The following is an 18993-nucleotide window of genomic DNA, read 5'->3' as shown; positions in this document are numbered from 1 at the left end:
CAAATGATATAGGTGATATCCAAAATATATAAAGAAAACATACAACTCAACACCAAAAAATCAAACAACCCAATTCAAAATGGGCAGAAGAACTGAATAAACATTTTTCCAAAGAGGAAATGCAAATGGTCAACAGGCACACAAAAAGATGCTTAACATTGCTAATCATCAGGGAAATGCAAATCAAGATCACAATGAGATATCATCTCACACCTGACAGAATGGCTATCATCAAAAATAACACAAATAACAAATGTTGGCAAGGATGTGGAGAAAAGGGAGCCCTCATGCACCACTGGTGGGAAAGTAAATTGGCACAGTCATTATGGAAAATGGCATGGAGCTTCCTCTAAAAATTAAAATAGAACCACCATACCTCCCACCAATTCCACTTCTGGGTATTTTTTCCTAAGAAAACAGAAACACTAATTCAAAAACATATATGCATATGTATATATATAAAATGGAACATTACTCAGCCATAAAAAGAATGGACTCTTGCCATTTTCAACAGCATGGATGGATCTATAGGGTATTATGCTAAGTGAAATAAGTCAGTTGGAGAAAGACAAATACCATTAAGTTTCACTTATATATGGAATCTAAAAAATAAAAAACAAATGAACAAACATAACAAACCAGAAATGAACCAGAGACTGAGAGAACAAACAGGTAGTTGCCAGAGAGGAGGGGAGAAGAATGGGAGGATGAGTGAAATATGTGTGGGAGATTAAGTGGTACAAGCTTTCAGTTGCAAAATAAATGTGCCATGGGAATAAAATGTATAGCATGGGGATTATGGCCAACAAAATTGTAATAACTTTGTAAAAAATGTTGTTTGAATTTAGCTGTGTCTGTATTAATTCTTTATTTTAATATACAGTAACATTTTCAGAAATGCAAGCAGTTTGGACAGAATGGGAAACTTGCACTTGGGTTTAAAGGCTTAAACTGGGCCAATAATGGTATAAATGTAAGAGAGAGGTTTGAGTGAAATGTATTACACAGAATCAGTCCAATTTGCTAATTTTTTGGTTGAGGGACAGTAGATGTTGTCAAAGCCCATCCACAGCCCACTGGCCTACATCTGAAAACTCATTTTCAGTACTGTAGATATTTTATATACACTGTCACTCCTGTCTTTTAGTTTCTCTGTGAGCAATTTCTCTAGCCCTTAAAAAAATCAGTCCAAACTAAAGAAGAATTTGGTGGATAAATACTTAAGCTTTTTCATCCCTCAGTGAGACAATTCTGAGACACATTTTACCCAAATGTAGAGGGTCCTCAGTTGCACACAGTATAACCTGCTCTGCAGTTCACACTTTACTGGCTTTTCTCCCATCCCTGTATACCTGTCCCACATCCCACTCCTGCTCTCTATGATTATTTCCAAATACAATAATCTCCACTCAAATTTTTTTCTCAGGTCTATTTGGGATGGGAGTGGTGAAACCCAAGCTTAGACAAAGAAGAAACATATAAATAATTTTAAACTTTGTAATTGCTATTCTACTGCCTGGACAAAATTTCCCTCAGACATTTTCATGGTTTGCTCTCTTTCTTCTTCAAGCTTTGGCTCCAATGGCACGCTGTTAGTGAGGATTTCCCTGATATCCTATTTAATATAACATGCACCCACAACAAGCACTTCTTATAATCCTTCCCTGTTGTATCTGAGTTTTCTAGAGGATGCAAGAGTGCATATTTTTAGGTGAAAGTTGATTTATAACCTCTTGCCTGGTAGATAGGTCCAGGCAGGGAGAAAGATGTAGGAATCACCAGATTGCTGATGCATAAGACTGCACAGGAAGATGAGCAAAGTGGGAGGGATTTGTAAAATATAAGGATTTCCTACATCAGGAAAGATTTTAGACAATAAAAACAATAAAAGGGCACAATTTACACATCAATTTCTCGAAAACACTCACATGAGCATTTTAATGTTTAGCCAATCTAAATTTATATTACAACCTAAACTTACAAGTGGTTTCTGCCTCAGGCTTCTATTAAAGATATAACTTGCTTTTATGTAGTTTTAGTTACTCGAAAGAAACTTCATTTAATTTCTGTCACCATGGAGTAAATTTACAGTCACATTAGCATCAGACTATTCAACTAAAAATACTAGTATTCATTTCTCATAACTAAAATGAATTTTCAACAACTGTTGTCATTAAAGAAAAGTTATCTTCAATACTTATTCATTTTTAAGATTTCTTCCCAATCACTTTTGAAGGTAAGCCTGCTGTGAATAGGCTCTCCTTAATGCCTCCTTCTAGAATATCAAAATATACTTCCTTATAGATGTTTTTACTTTAGATATGCACATTGAATAAAAACTGGCTTTTGATTGTACTTCCAAAGATTAAATTCATCATATAAATGTAAGTATTAAGCTTTAGAAATAAACTCATAGCTAAATTCTCAGAGTTTACAGTGAATACACCTTGGTTTATAAAGAGAATTTCTTAATGCAAGACTGTGAATGATAATAAAATTTTTAGACATTAGTCCAAAAACATGTAAAACAAAAATGTACTAATTCAAATGAAAGACAATTAATTTTTCCATAATAGATTATTGCAGAAGAGACAATAAAGGATTATGTAGTGTGATGGGTAACTTTATGTAGCAATTTAACCAGGTCATAGGGTGCTCAGATATTTGGTTAAACATTATTCTGGGTGTATCTCTACGGGTGTTTCTAGAAGAAATTAACATTTAAATCAGTAGTCTGAGTAAAGCAGATTGCCCTATCCAATGAGGGTGGGTCTACCCAATTCACTGAACACCTGAATAGAGCATAAAAGGCTGAGTAAGGGAGAATTAACTCACTTGGCCTGATTATCTTCAAGCTGGGACAGTGGTCTTCTCCTGCCTTCAGACTCAGACTCAGACTTGAACTTAAATTTTTAAATGTGCTAATTTCTTTTTAAATTGAAAAATACAGGCAGTGGGAAGATAAAAAGTATTTACACATTGTCTCAACATCTGGGGATAAATAATGTTACTGTTATTATATTTCTAGTCTATTTTGTGACTTGGTATATTCTATAAGAACACAAGTGCATCTACAAGAAAAACTTTTGGCGTTGGAGATACAAAGAGGCATTCCATAGAATCATTTTGCTAAATAGACAGTAAAGCTTACAAAGCATTTGGAATACATATATGAGACTATTATTTTGTGTCAACTTGCCTGGGCTAAGGGATACCCAGAGAGCTGAGATGAACATTTTCTCCTGTCCTCAGACATTGGTGGTACTTGTGATTCTTGGGCTCTCAGACTCAGATAGGGTCTTATACCACCAATACCTCAATTCACAGGCTTTTGGACACTGACTGAATTACAACATCAGATTTCCTGATTCACCAGCTTACAGATGGCAGATTATGGCACTTCTCATTTTCCATAATCCCATGAATCAATTCCTATAAACATCTCCTCTCACATATATCTATATATCACCTATTGTTTTCTATACGTAGTAAACTCTAAAGTTTCAACAAATATTGCTAGAACAAACAAATTCAGCAAATGGTAGCAGACACAAAGTTAAAACACAAAAATAGTTCTGTTTCTATACACTAACAATTAACAATCTGGAAATAAAATTAAGAAAACAATTCTATTTACAATAGCATCAAAAAAAAAAAAAAAACCTTAGCTAAGGAGGTAAAAGACTTGTGCAGTGAAGACTACAAAACATTGTTGAAAAAATGAAAGACATACATAAATGGAAACACATCCCATATTCAAAGATTGGAAAATTTAATATTGTTAAACTGTTAAGATGTCAATCCTATTCAAAGTGATCTACAGATTTAATGTAATCACTATCAAAATTCCAAAGAAGTATTTTTGCAAAAATAGAGACACCATTCTGGAATTCATATAAAAACTCAAGGGATGCTGAATAGTCAAAACAATCTTGAAAACAAAAACAAAGCTGGAGGTCTCATATTTCCTGATTTCAAACTATATTATAAAGTATAGTAATCAAAACACTATGATACAAGCATAAAGACAGACATATAGACCAATGGAATAGGACAGTGAGCCCAGAAATAAAACCTCACAAATAAGGTAAAATGATTTTCGATGAGTGCCAGAATCATTCACTGGGGGAAAGGACAGTCTTTTCAACAAATGGTGCTGAAAAAACTGATATACGTATGCAAAAGAATGAAGTTGGACACTTACCTAACATCATGTACAAAAATTAACTTAAAATGGATCAAATACCTAAATGTAAGGGGTAAAACTATAAAACTTTTATAAAAAATTGGACAAAATTTTCACTACATTGGATTTGGGAGTGATTTCTTAGTTGTGACACCAAAGACTGAGGCAACAAAAGAAGAAACAGAAAAATTAGACTTCATGGAAAAAAAAAAGTGCATCAAAAGATACTATCAACAAAATAAAAATGAATGGGAGAAAATATTTGCAAATCATATATCTGATTATGGATATAACACAGAATGTATAGAGAAATCCTAAAACTCAACAATAATAAAACAAACAACTGATTCCAAAAATGGGCAAAGAATGTAATAAACATATCTCCAAACATTTTTGGATGGCCAATAAGCACATGAAAAGCTGCTCAAAATTCTTAATCATTAGGAAAATGCAAATCAAGGCTGCAATGATACCACCTTAGACCCATTAGGATGGCTATTATCAAAAAACAAAAATCCAGAAAATAACAAGTGTTGGAAGATATAGAGAAATAGGAACGCTTTTTCACTGTTGATGGGAATGTAAATATTATAGCTGTTGTGGAAAACAGTTTGAAGTTTCCTCAAAAACATTAAAAATAGAATAATCACATGATTCAACGTTTCCATTTCTGTGTATATACCCCAAAGAATTAAGAACAGGGTCTTGGATAGATATATGCCACTTCATTTTTATAGCAGCGTTATTCACAACAGCTAAAACATGGAATCAAGCCAAATGTTTATGGACAGGTGAATGGATAAGCAAAATGAAATACACACACATATATATGTGTATATATGTTTAGACACACACACACTGGAATACTGTTCAGCCTTAAAATGGAAGGAAATTCTAATATATGCCTCAACATGGATGAATCTTGAGGACACTATACTAAGTAAAATAAATTAATCACAATAAGACAAATATTGTATAACTCCACTTATTTGAAGTATTTAGAGTAGTCAAAATCACAGGGACAAGAAAAAGAATGGTTGTTGCCAGGAAATGGGGGAAAATGGAATATTACTGTTTGAGTACAGAGTTTCAGTTTTGCAAGGTGAAGGAGTTCCATTAGATGGATTGTAGTGATGCTTGCACAATATTAATGTACTTAATATCACTGAACTGTACATCTAAAAATGGCAAAAACAGTAAATTTTATGTTACATGTATTTTACCACAATTTAAAAGAAGAAAAAAACATTTAAAAAGGTTTACTCACAGTAGGGTGGAAGCATATTCTGACTAGAAATGTTAACTGACTTAGAGTATAGGAAAACAGTTACTTTGGTGTTTCTGGTGCTTTTGGAACTTTGGGTTTTTTTTTGATGTTTCCAGTAATCCATGAACTTCTAATTGTGGGGTATGTTTAATATCTATTTTGCCCAGAGAGTCTTGGTTTATCCTCGGTTATCCTTGTACCAAGTATAAATATTAATAGAATCTCTTTTAAAAATTATTTAATGATATGTTGACACTAAGTAATGGACTTTTGGGGTCATTTAAAAGGTAAAAATGAGCAAAGTTTTGCCTGATAATGTATTATATTATTTACACTGAACAGATTGTGTGTAGATTTTGTTATTCCTTTGAACTACAGAAGAACTTACACAGATCTATTTCTCTGAACTAGTGCATCTATGTATAGTTTAAACATCATATTACTTATAACTTTTAACCAAAGAAACTAACTTGTATTTCACAGAGAAAACTGGGATAGGGTGATGTTGATAATTGTTCATGATCATACAGCAGCCTTTTACAGCAAATTTGCAGAGCTCGTGAAAACATAACACAGCTGTCTATAGCCATACACATCATTTATACAGTTCTCAAAGGGACAGAAATGAATGTTCAGGATAGACCTAAAGATATAGTCTTTCTGCAGCATATAAAAATAAAAGGTGGAAGTATATAAAATTAAATTAGGCTTAGTTATCAATGTAGCATTCTCTTACTTAGAAATGTTCTAGATATCTTATGAGTATCCGTTAACTCAACCTACTATCAGTCCAAGTATGCAAGTTACCTAAAGTTTTTTGAAATTATCTTCTGACACACTATAAAATACAACTATTATTGTAATAGTTTGTCAGAATAATGATTCAATTTGGTTTAAAAATTTATATTTTCATAATTATAAGTAGAGGCAATTCTAGCTTATTCAATCAGTAAATCTGTATAAGTTTAGGGAGAAATACCCAAGTAGAATAAAAATGTATGTGTATATTATATTTAACACTGATAAATCAGAAAACGGATGGCTGTTTTCATTAAACCAAAAATATTAAACTAGTCTTGGAACCAAGAAGAACCCTGCCTGCCCTCCCGCCCCCCAAATACAAAGGCCCCTCCATGTTTCCTGCCTCTTGTTTTTAGGGAAGCTGAAGTCTCCCAGGTCTTCATGAGTCATAAAGGAGCAGGCTCAAGCAGCTAATGGTTAGGACTATAGAGTCACAGACAGTGTCTGATGCACATTCCTGAGTTGTTTTACACATACTGTAACTGTTACCAGAGGGGAAAGGCTGACTGCATGGTGACCAGACTGCAGCCGTGACATAAACTGCTCTATTTTGATCAGTACTGAGTCTATGGCTAACACAGTTCCAAGAACTGGCCTTAAGAGAACGGGATTAACACTATTGCTCAAAATAATCTATATCTTCGTGGACATCAAAATAATTGTAGCTTGTTCTGCCCATATATGTAAACAGGCAACTATAACTGTCAGCAAAGAGATGCTACAGACCCCTGTTGGCATCTTCCACTCTAAGAATATGGCATCCTACGTCAGCATGAAGAAGTTACAGAAGATGAACCTTTGCCCATGATCCCATAAAAAAGGAATGATGTTCTGACAAGTGGGGATTTGTAAGCCCCTTTTGACAGGGCAGAGCTCTTTGCAGGAAAGAGTTCTCTGCAGGAGGCCCCTTTGCTTTGTCACAAACCTAAAAACCAGGCACCGCCATGCTCTACTCATCTCTGGCCCTAGCACACTTTTTAAATCTTTTGACCACACAATACCTTGCCTAACTTGTTGGTTCTTTCCATACATCCAAGAAGTAGAAATGAAGAATAACTAATTAACAGAAGACCAGATCTCTTTCCTAGTTTCCCCTTCAGTAATCTCACAAACTGTGCGAACAAGATAGCATCTAAAGAAAAAATCACAAGAAGTTGACAAGCCTGCACACAAGTCTGCAAACAGTGGGGGATGGCGATGACTCTGACCCCCATTTTAATGCTTAACTGAGATTACTTCCCTTTAAAAACTTTCATGGCCAAGCAGAATCTTCGGAGATGGTTTCTGGGGGACACTGAGTACACCATCTCCCCAGATTGCCAGCATTCTGATTAAAAGCAATTTTCTTTCTACCAACATTTGTCTCTCTCACTTGAGTACTGACTTCTTGAGCAGCGAGCAGCCGAATCTGATTAGGTAACAATCTCACCTATCAAAGATTTACCTTAATTATGTGAACTTGAATTCTTAAAAATTTCCAAATTGGTTTCTTAAAGGATACTTTTAAAATCTCAGAATTGAAACTCTCAGAAGTTAGTTCAGTTTTCTTATTTTCTATAAAAGAAATTGAGAATATTGTATTTATGTAAGGTCTATATGTCTATCTCTAATCCAATCAGAATATAGTTTTTTTATGAGATTCTACAATCTAATTTGGTATTACCATCTGGCGGGAGGAAATATTACACGCTTAATGAGTGGTAAAGACTTCTCTGAATTACAGACACAAAAATGTACACACAGACACATATCAGAGCTTATGAACTCAATTCTAAAATCCCATCCCTGGATCAGGAGTAAACACAGATATATAAAACTCACAGGTCCATATCAAAGGTCTGTTTTCTTCTCAGTGTGGACACATTCTTAATTGATTTGAGCTCAAAACAGAAAAGAACCAAAAGAGTAATAAACCAGATTACCTGTTGTCTCTTATCCAATAATGCTAAGAGCTCTATAAGCCATTAATCTGTTTATAGAGATCACCAAATTGTTAGACCATAAAACCAAATTCCCAATGGGAAATAACTTATTGGCTGTAAACAAACTGAAAAAAAACTCAAAGCAGAAGAAACCAGCACTAAAATCAAGCCAGTACTCAAAAATAATCAAAATTAAATTCTTGCCCTGCTACACATGAGCAAGACTCAGAAATGCAAGATTAGGTGTTAAACTTCCTGTCTGGTCCCCAGGTTACCAACCAAGAAAGGAGCAAAAAAGACTCATTTTTAAAGGGAATTTAAAAATGAGTCATGGCATGAAAACTGTAAAAGGAAAAAAAAATGCATTGGACAATTAAGAAGACGATTTTATTCAGGCTATTTTAATAGGGAGAAAGTTCATTTCTGCAGGAAAATGTCTTAGAGAAAAGGAAGTAAGCCTTAAGTTGTATAGAGGCAGTTAAACAAGGGACTCACAGGGAATGGTGGGCAATGACTATCTTAGTCATGAGGAAAGGCGGTCCCTGCAGTTAACTGTTTCCAAAGATAAAGTGATGAGGAATTTTACAGCCATCACTGCTTTCCAGGTGTACAGGGATCAGGCAAAGTTCAACATTGTTAAGAATATGCATTGTTCCCCATCCTTGCTCCTTGGCAAGGAAATTCTCAGGGCAGTGACCAAGATGGTCTTAAAGTTCCTCTCAGCTGGACTGTACTTCAGACAAGTTCGCTTCTGGACATGGTCCTGACATCCCTTTTCCCAGAGCATTTACCTTGAAAACTTATAACTGCAAACTCTTCTTCTGCCTCTGTGCAATGCATGTAAATCTCCATAGAAGCCTCTTGACCACTTGAGGACCCAGGGAATGTCTTTCTCAAGGACCTGAGAACCATCTCTTTGAAATGTAAACATCAAAGTAGATAGGGCCCCAGTCTCCCAGTCCCTATGGGAGGTAGGAGCCAGTGGGCATCCGTAAGCAAACAAATGGCCTAATCACAGAGAAAAACATTTGCAAACTCAGGAATAACTTCTATTAATTCCCATTAACTCACAAATAACATCCCATTGATTTACCTTCTCCCTAAAGTCCCCCTCCAGTACTTCTCCAAAAGCCCAACCCAGCACTGAAAAACCCTCCAGCTCTTTTTTTTTTTTTTTTCCCCAGCAGAATTGAGTTCAAGTCTCTCTTCTCTATTGAAATAAACTTGAATAAACTCTTTGCCTGTTTAACTTTCTGTGGTGCAATCTTTGCTTTGACAGAAGTAAATGAGGCAGTCATAAGGCTCACATTTCTTGTTTCTCATCTCTCAAGTATCACTGTCTTTCATTGCCTGAAGTACTAAATCTTGGCTGGAAGCAGAAATATGTCACACAGATTAGTTTCAATTATTAAGAGAAAACAATTGTCAACTGAGAGCAACAATACTGAATTAAGCTGGAAGCTCATTGGTTAGATTCACTCAATCACATACTGAATAGATTGAAAAGATTCATTCCATAAACATAAGAAAACTTAATAATTGAAAATAATATAAAATGTTTAGGTTTTTTGTTGTTGTTGTTCAGACAATCACACTGATGTTAAATCCATGAAGGAAAGAAACGCTTTTCTCCCTCAGTCCTCTGACCGTATCAAGTTCTCTCTGCTTTTATGCATAACTCCAAGCCAATGTCTCAGTCTGAAAGTTTTCAATTCCTCAAGTGATTGTCTTTAACTTGCTTTTAAGATTTCACTGTCAAAGGAGTTTGAGATCACGTAATTCAAGTTGGAAATAATTAGAAAAAGAGAACTAGAACTTTGGAACATCAAAGGACACAAAGCTGAAATGACAGATCAGGAGCAGAGGTAGAGATAAAAGGCAGATGAGACAAAGCCAACCCCTTCAGAACTATTTGCAGCATCCTCAAAAAGAAACTGAGCTAAAACCTGTGAGACACTGAAGGACTGAAGTTAAAATGATTTACCCTATTCTAATAGATAAGTTTATGCATAAAATTGTCATGGGTGGAGTAAGATTGTGTATTCATACAATTGAATGGGAAATGTGGAGTAAGAACTTCTCTGGTAGGTACAGATTTGTTTAAATATAGGTTTGAATAATATGATAAAGAATTTAAATCTAAGATGTCTCAGTGCAAAGAAGAGAAAAATGTTACACGTATCCTTTGAAATGAGCATTTTAAAACAGTAACAAATTTTGAAGAGAAATTGATTGACACTAATTAATGAGCCTTAAAAGTCACAGATTTATTTGGTATTTGATAATACATAAAATTATACTAAATTTTTCATGAGTTTATTTTAATCTCTTTTTCTCATTAGGTTTTTAAGATCTTTAATCATAATATTTGTGTATATGTGGGACCAAGAGAAGATACTGTGTTTGTGTACGTATGTTTTAACGGTCTCTTTCTCTAAAACATGAGCTTGTTGGGAACAGGACAAATTATTAATCATCTGTCTATTTCCAACGGCTAACCCAGAAATACAATTGAATTTCAGTTGAATCAAAATTGTAGACTTAAAAATGTGCACATACGTGTTCAACACGACATCAATGAAAGCCAAAAACAACAAAATTAAAGCTTCTATGGGAGAGTTTTCATATTTTAGAGCATCTATTAAAGGTATATAATACAGATGGTGAAATTAGGCTTATGAAAACTATTCAGGAACATGGCTAACTATCTTATAATATTAGGCAAAGAAATGTGATGAAATATTACAAATAAATTATGATTTCAAACGATTTTTAAAAATATGTATGTAAAACTAAGTGAAGGAAATCACACAACTTTACAATGGTAGCATTTTTGGAAGCATCCAAGATGTATATTTTGCTATTATTTTATTCAATTTTCTTTAAATTGTTTTTAATAATTCCTTGAATCATGTCTGAGAACATATGTGTTACCACTAGGGAATTAAAATCATACTATCAAAGGGATGAAAAGCAGCAAAAAATATATATGATAGTATCCCAACAGTAGTAGCCAAACTAAACTCAGCCAGCAGATTATGGAATTGAAAATCAAAGTTGCACAGTATAAAAATACAGCAGGGACAACATAACAAGCTTAAGCCATTTTGGCTATATATTTCAATGTCTTTGTAAAAAAATACTGGCCAAACACTCTGGGAAATGTACTTTATTTCTCAAATGTACACATGTACAAAAGGCCTTTAGTTGTCATTTTGGTTTTAGAGTAAATAGAATGTGTGGGCTATTGAAAGACTGAAACAGTTCAGTGAACAACAATAAATTAGAACTTGTAAAGGATACCTAGGGGCCACAGGTAACCTTTCATTGTAATTTTTAGCTGTCTTTTTTCAATGTTCTCCAACAAGTACAGATTAGCGCTGGGCCTAGACATCAAGTACTTGATAAAGCACAATTCCTGTCCTTTATTTTGGCTGACTCTATTAACAACCTCATCACACATTTTTCCTATAGTAATTTCTGATAAAATATTCTCCTTCATTATCTTCTTTATACCAATCTATAGCAATGTTTCCATTTAGGAAGGACAAAGCATTATCACTCTCTGATTTTTCTTTTTTACCAGAAAACATGTAATTTTCTTTTTCTTTTGGGAACTAGGCTTTGTCCTTATGCTAATAAAAAGGATATTTAATCAAAAATATACATTTTTAATATCTGGTTGAGAAAATACCTAGTGTACCTTCTCAATTTTATGCTTTCAATACTTTGTTTTGAGACTGTATAGACTTACCCTGATTTCCACGCTTTTCTGAGGAGAGTCACACAAGACCTGCTTAACTTTGCAAAAGATTACAAAGAAGCAACAAATACTTACTTCCTTTACATTTTAGGTTTTGTGTATGTGCATGTATGTGTCTGTATTTCCTTATTGTTTGTTGAAAATATGATATGTAGTGACTGAGTCATAGCCATCTGCATCTCTGAGAATTGAAATCTAACATCAACCACTATGTTCATATCAACCACAAAACAATTTAATATTAAACCAGCAACTTAAGTGGATCAAATAAGAATTGATGCAGGATAATCCATTTGAAAATTGGCGTTATGCCTTATGCAATATTTTCAAATTAAATAATAAACATATTAAACACATACCTTATGATTCTCATATGTAATTCTTGAATCACTGAAAGGCATTTTTTCAAATGTGAAGTAAACATTTTTGGTGTACAGTTTTGTTCTTTGTTTTCTGTTGTTTTTATCAAGAAGAAGACCCCATTACTTAATTTCTTTAAAGGAACTCAAATCTTAATGAAACTTCTCACCAGTTAAAAATATATACTTTTATATAAATTTTAACTCATATGGTTTATATGCAGTCTCAAAATAATTTTAAAGAGGAAATTCATGACAGACACATATAAGTAAACATAGGTCAGCAATTTCATTTTACTTATTAATTATTGAGGAAATCAGTAAGATATTTTTAAAAATGTTTCAGAGGAGAATGCAAACAACAGACACATTTATAGGCAATCAGGAATGCAAAATTGACTTATTCTACAATGGTGTTAATAAATTCTTTCTTGAGCTAGAAAACAGTTCATTTGCATTTTGTGGAAATAAACAAAGACCAAATTATTTGCACTGGTCTGTGAGGCAGGCTTGAACAACAGGATTATACGGCATACGCCTGTGTTCTAAGCTGTGATTCTCCTTCTTATGACAAGAACACTTTTAGACTGCATAACACAAAACAGTTAACAAGGACAGCAAAGAGAGATGAGAAAGAATGGCCTGATTCCAACAAGGATGACAAACAAATAGGAACCAATAATAAAATCCAAATACCAAACCAAATAATAAATAGCCCAGGAACTCAACATAAAGAGAATGAAAAAAATGGAGTTCAGATCCCCGTGCTGACTTACTACATCTTCACAGACTAGACAACCCGCAAGTAGCAAGGCACAAGGGACCCCTGTGGATACTGTACCTGGTCGAAGGCTAGGGCCTGCGGTGAAGGGCAGTGCAGACTGGTGGGCTTTAGTGGGACTTCCACTGTATCTGTGAAAATAAACAAAGGCCAACCAAATAAGAACAAGCAAATGCTATTTATTAGAGCTTGCTATAGCAAGAAAGTCAGCCACTGTCACTTGCATTTGGTACAGACTCAAAATCAGGTAGAGCAGTGGAAAAGATTTATAGTGAACAAAAAGAGAAAGCTTTAGGTGTGCCTTGATTGGAGATCATTGGTGTGGGGAAGCTATCAGCAGGCTAACTAGAAGGGGGGCATCCTATATGATTGGTTAGGGATGCATATTTGGGCTTTCTCTGATTGGCCCTAAGTTGGAAACTGGGACAGAAATCAGGGAAATGCTCAGTTATTAATCAAGCCCTGGCCATGTTGAGCTGATTGCTATAGAAGTTATTGTTTGATTTCCTGGATTGTTACTAGAGACAGCAGTCTGACTTCTCACAAACCTTATATACAAGACTTAGAGCAGCCTGGCTTCTGGCTAGGTTGTTTTACATAAGGGATTGGTTTCCAAAGATATTAATAAATATTAATGTCTACCATTTATTTATTTAAGTAATTAAGACTCTATTAAAAGGTATCTAAAATATTTTTGTCCACTTAAAAATCTATCCTATGATAGATTTTATGAGAGTAAATATGGATTTAATATACCTAACCTATATGTGTATGCAGTAAGACCATATATAATACATATTTATCCTATGTGTGTTCATATATGTGTGTATGCGTACATACGTATGTGTGTATATATACATTTTTAGCCATTAAAATTGCCACTTTTTATTTCCCACCATAGATTTCAAAGAGAAAATCAGCAGGTAAAGTTAAATTTCATGTTCTTACTAAGTGATTTATTCTTTCCTTTGATCCAAATACTACACAGATCTTCAAACTGATAGTCTGCATTTGGGAGAGAGAATGGGGAAAGATTTGAACTCTACCAGCTGGGTAATAGTAGTTGTTGATATTTTTCATCGATGTAACAATTAAAGGTATTCATATAATGTCAAACAATTTTCTTTACAATTTTATGTTTTCTATTATTTGTTTTTGTACTGGAATTCTAAGAGTATAATGTGTTCCACTGAGATTCAGGGAAAAAAAAGCTGCAGTGGATATTAGGTAATGATAATGAAAGCTCTCATTTATGAAAAGCCATACCCTGTGATTTTAACTATTCTAAATGTATTTCATTAGCTGATTTCATCCTCACAAAAACAGTAAGAATTATTATCATCTTTCCTGCTTTACAGATAATAAGATGATTAAGAGTTGTAGATTCTCTTAAGGTTCTTGGAACTATCTCTGAAATGTAGTCATAGAAAGAGATTGCACCTCTATCTCCCAGGCTCTGAGGGAGGGTATGAGCCTAATTTCAGTGGGCACAAATTAGCAAACATAGATGGTCTGATCACAAAGAGAAACATTTGCAAACTCAGGAATAACTCACATAATGCTTGGCACATCCATTGATCAACCTTACCCCCACTCCTTTCTGAATGTCCTCCAGTGCTTTTTCACTAGCTTACCCAGTGCTTAAATCCCCAGCCTACTCCCAGCCTTTTTGTTCCCGCAGTGGAGCTGGGTTCTGTTTCACTCCCCTACTGCAGTAGTATAAGAATAAATTCAACTTCTTTTTTCTCCTCATGTCGGGTGCCATTTTTTCTTAATACCTAGAAGGTATTTTAATGTGATGCTTACCTATAAAACAGCTTCAATACAAAGGCTTCTGCCTAATTACTAGTAAATTATGTGAAATACATTTTGAAAAACAGTTACATCTGCTGTGAGGATCATTGTTTACAGTCTGGAGCTTCAAGTTAGATATATAAGAATGGGAGTTGTCTTTGCAGCACATTGTGTTATTGCATTTTTAGGACCCTCTTCTGCAGTAACAAGCTCTAAGGTGTTTTCTAGAGTAATAAAATATTTAATAAAAGTAAGAAAAAGAGGCACAGGAGACCTTAGCAGCTCTTTTGCCCTTTGAAATACATTACTTGCCTGAAAGCTATTAGCTTAATACTCCCTTCTAGTAAAAACTATAATTCATCCTCTAAAAGCAAAGCGATTTCACTAGACCTATAAAACTTCTCTTCCTTCATTCAAGGTCCTAGACCTGATCTAATATAAAATCATCTCTTTGCATGCACAGGGTGATAATGTGAGGGACAAGATATTACAGTAATGTCATTTTCCCTATCAACTAACAATCAACAAATCTTCAGTGCTAAAAGGACAGTGGTAACTTGGTCAATTACCTCCCAATTCTGTGCACTGAGGTGAAGAAATCTTAGATGAGCCTGCCACTGACCTTATGAGGTTACTCTCCCATGAATTGTTAATGATTATCTTCAGAGAGTGATAGTATCCCTGGGTTATCCATTTCATTTTTCTTAAATAAGAGCTAAAGTTCATGGGCTGGACAAACTCTGCCACCAAAGCAAGCTCTCCAAAATGAAGAGACATTATTAAAGCCACGCTTGTGTACATCAGTTAATTTTTCTTTTAACATTCTGTATTTTCAGAGGTCCTTTTTGATATTGCATAAGAACCCAGAAAAAAAAAGTCTAAATATTGTCTCTTTTTGAAGAAGAATATATTGTCATACTACAAAACCAAATTATGGAATGAAAACAAGGAAATAGTCCCAAGAATGAACTATGAATATTTACTCTGACTTTTCAAAACAATTGATAAATTTTATGATGTTAAGAATTTTAAAATGTGCTGACACTTGCTTAAAATGCCTATTGACTTATAAATAATTATCTTAACAGTCATAGTAGGTTGGGTGAGATTTCCCTTTTGAAAATTTGATAAGATTGTTAAATGCAGCAATGATAATAATGTATTAAGCATCTGCTATATGCCAGTAGTCAAGCATGCATTATCTAATTTAATATTCAAGGACCCTATGAGGTATTCACTATTATTATTCATCTTTCACATATAAAGAAAAAGTCAGAGTAGATTTATATAATGTAGCAGAGCTAGTGAGTAGTGAGCAGCAGAGCTAGAGTTTGGAACTGACCCATCTCCATCTAATAACAACAGTGCTTCCTGCTTCTCAGGGAAAAAAATGCTTCCATAGAATTTCTATTTAATTTTAAAGAAATGAATACTGTCATTTCTTTTATCTCCTTCTTTGTGTGACATTCCAATCAGTGATACTAGTTTGGGTCTTTGGCTTTCCCATTAGTCCTGCTAATTTGAAATGTTTTTACAGTGGAAATATAGGCTTAAATCATCTTTATTACAGATGATCTGTATCATCTATATCATGTTGATTCCTATGACATTTTTGATGAAGTATGCAATCCAAGCTCTTTTATAGAAATGGCTAAGTATTCACCCACTGTTTGATACTAAAAACCTAGCAATGATCAGAATGGGAGGATGAGGTGTCTGGTCCTATTCCAAACAGGTCTGAAGCAATATATCTAACCCAGAAATTCCCAAGTGATGAATGATTTTTCTCATGGTGAATCTATATTTGTAAAAGAATTATTTATGATGACAGAGACAGGGACACATTTTCCCTGCAGGAGAAACTCAGATATAAATATGGCCAGAGGAGACCTAAGGGGATAACCATACAAGCAGTCAATTATCAAGGAAGCTTGATATGGGGTGATGGGATCAGTAAGATAGCTTCTGCTACAGAGGTCAGCATAATGTGATCTCCTGGTAACAGTTCTGAGTTGCAACTCAAGGTGGGCAGTTTAAGAGCTCCAAACTAGGAGGTATTAATAGGATAATGATGTAATTTACCATCCTAATTGAGATACTTGTCATATTTAAATGAAACCCTATGAATAATTAGGCTGGAATAACAGCGACAAACTGACACTCAAAGGAACAAACCAGGGCATACTATCTCCTCAAATCTTTGAATCTGAAGTCATAGAACATTGAGTATAAATTTCAGTTCTAATATAACTCCCTGTAAACTTTGAAAAATTACATTTGATTCCTCAGGCACACAATGATAGAAACTATTCTCAGGGGGTTGTTTTTGCAGGTTAAATGTGTTAAATGTTCACACAAGTGCCTAGCCCTAAGACCTGGCCAGTAACTGAAGCCTCAATGTGTATAGACCTTTATTCCAGTTTTAACGAAGTACTTTGAAATCTGAAGGCCTAGGTTTTACTACCTGCTCTGCTAAATACTAGCTGTATAACCTTGGATAACAATGCTGCCTCCGTTTCCTTATGGGTAAAACTGGAATAGAGTAGAATGATTTACCTTAGAGCATTATTATGGGGATTAAATAAGTATACACACACATTTAATAAAGTATGTTATCAATATTTAACATTAAATTATTGTTATTATTATTAGTTGAAATTCTTTACAATATTTTTAGTACATTGGCACACTGGCATTCTTTTTGTATTTTGGTTACAAGAAGAGAAGGAATAAAAAAAGGAAGAAAGTAAAATTGTCCTAAAAAATGAAAAGCATTAATTAATCATATTTTTAAACTACATGTATATTTAGCAAGACAACTAGATAATTATCTCTCTTCTGGCATTCTTGAAAAGAGGTACCAAAAAGAGTTTGGCTTTTTTTATATATCTTCACAAATTTCAAATTATTATTTATGCAAAATTATTTCAAACTGTGAAAATGTGGGAAGTTTAGGGTGCCATTTCTAAAAACCCTAATTTTTGTGCTGAAATATCATGTAATTCTTTTTTAGCTTGATTTTTATTTCTCTTGACAAACTGATTTAGTATACAGATATTTCCTCACTTTTGATACACATTTAGCAAAGGAAAGTTATCCATGAATAATGAGCCCTCCTTATATCATCTCAGATTTGAAAAATCTTAAACTCTTTACAGAAAAAAAAAATTATTGAAAGAAATGTAGATAGTGTTCACTATAAACAAGTATGTAAGTGACTAACTTAAAAATTCATCGGTAATTAAAACCAAAGGTAAAATGCAAATCATAAGAATTGTCAGGTAAGCACATGAAAATGTGCCCAACTTCACTACACTTCATATAAATGAAAATAAAAAGACAATCTGTTGCCAAAATTCCTGCCAAGGACAGGAATTTTAGCTGTTTTGTTCACTACCAACTTCTCAAAACCTAAACTAAGACCTAGCATATAGAGGCAGGCACAAACATTTGTTAAATAAGTAAATTTTTACCCAACAAACATGCAAAAACTTACATTTTGATAATATTAAATGTTAGCAGAAATATATATCTGGTGGGAGTATAAATTCATATAATTGTATTGATAGAAAGTCTTGTAGCCATTAAAATTAAAACTGTATGTCATCTATTGAAAAAATACATTTAATAATCACTATTCTAAAGCTCAACTTTCTCACCATCACAAAGATATTTGGTTGATGCATTTTTTATTAAATGCAAAATAACTGTGACAATTATGATTTCCAAGCAGTAAATACTTTTGCAGTTTTAACATTACATTGAGCTATCTAATTTTAAGAAATTTAAGAGCATTATAATAAAATACTTAGTAAAAGGGTTTATTTTGTTATGGATTGAATCATGAATTAGAACAATTATGACACTCATTCATAAGGTTGTGAATTTTTTTCAGGATCAAGCTTTTTAGAGAAAAAAAATTTATTACAGAAGATGTTACCCAGTCTATCAATTATGCCCCTCTTCAAACTAAACCTAAACAGTAATGCAAATCATGTCTTAATCACTCTTAAATTAAAGCATCTACTGCCACCTCAAAGAGAGTTACAAGGAAACTTTAATATCCTTTATGGAAGTACTTAATTTAAGGTAGAGAGCTATATTCCTCTCCCTGTTATAA

General features: G+C 33.8%; 1 long non-coding RNA gene across 1 annotated transcript in view; it reads right to left on the bottom strand.

Annotated features, from left to right (window-relative positions):
- Positions 1-17681, bottom strand: part of LOC309656154 — a 158229-nt gene extending 140548 nt beyond the window's left edge. Inside the window, exon 1 of the long non-coding RNA XR_014261184.1 lies at positions 13140-17681. This is a non-coding gene — a long non-coding RNA (uncharacterized lncRNA). The remainder of the gene's footprint in view (positions 1-13139) is intronic.
- Between the last annotated feature and the right edge of the window lie 1312 nt (positions 17682-18993).

The sequence above is a fragment of the Balaenoptera physalus genome (genome assembly GCF_965194825.1).
Source record: "Balaenoptera physalus genome assembly, chromosome: 2".
In the NCBI taxonomy this organism is placed as follows: Eukaryota; Metazoa; Chordata; class Mammalia; order Artiodactyla; family Balaenopteridae; genus Balaenoptera; species Balaenoptera physalus.
This window is presented reverse-complemented; position numbering and strand designations above follow the sequence as displayed.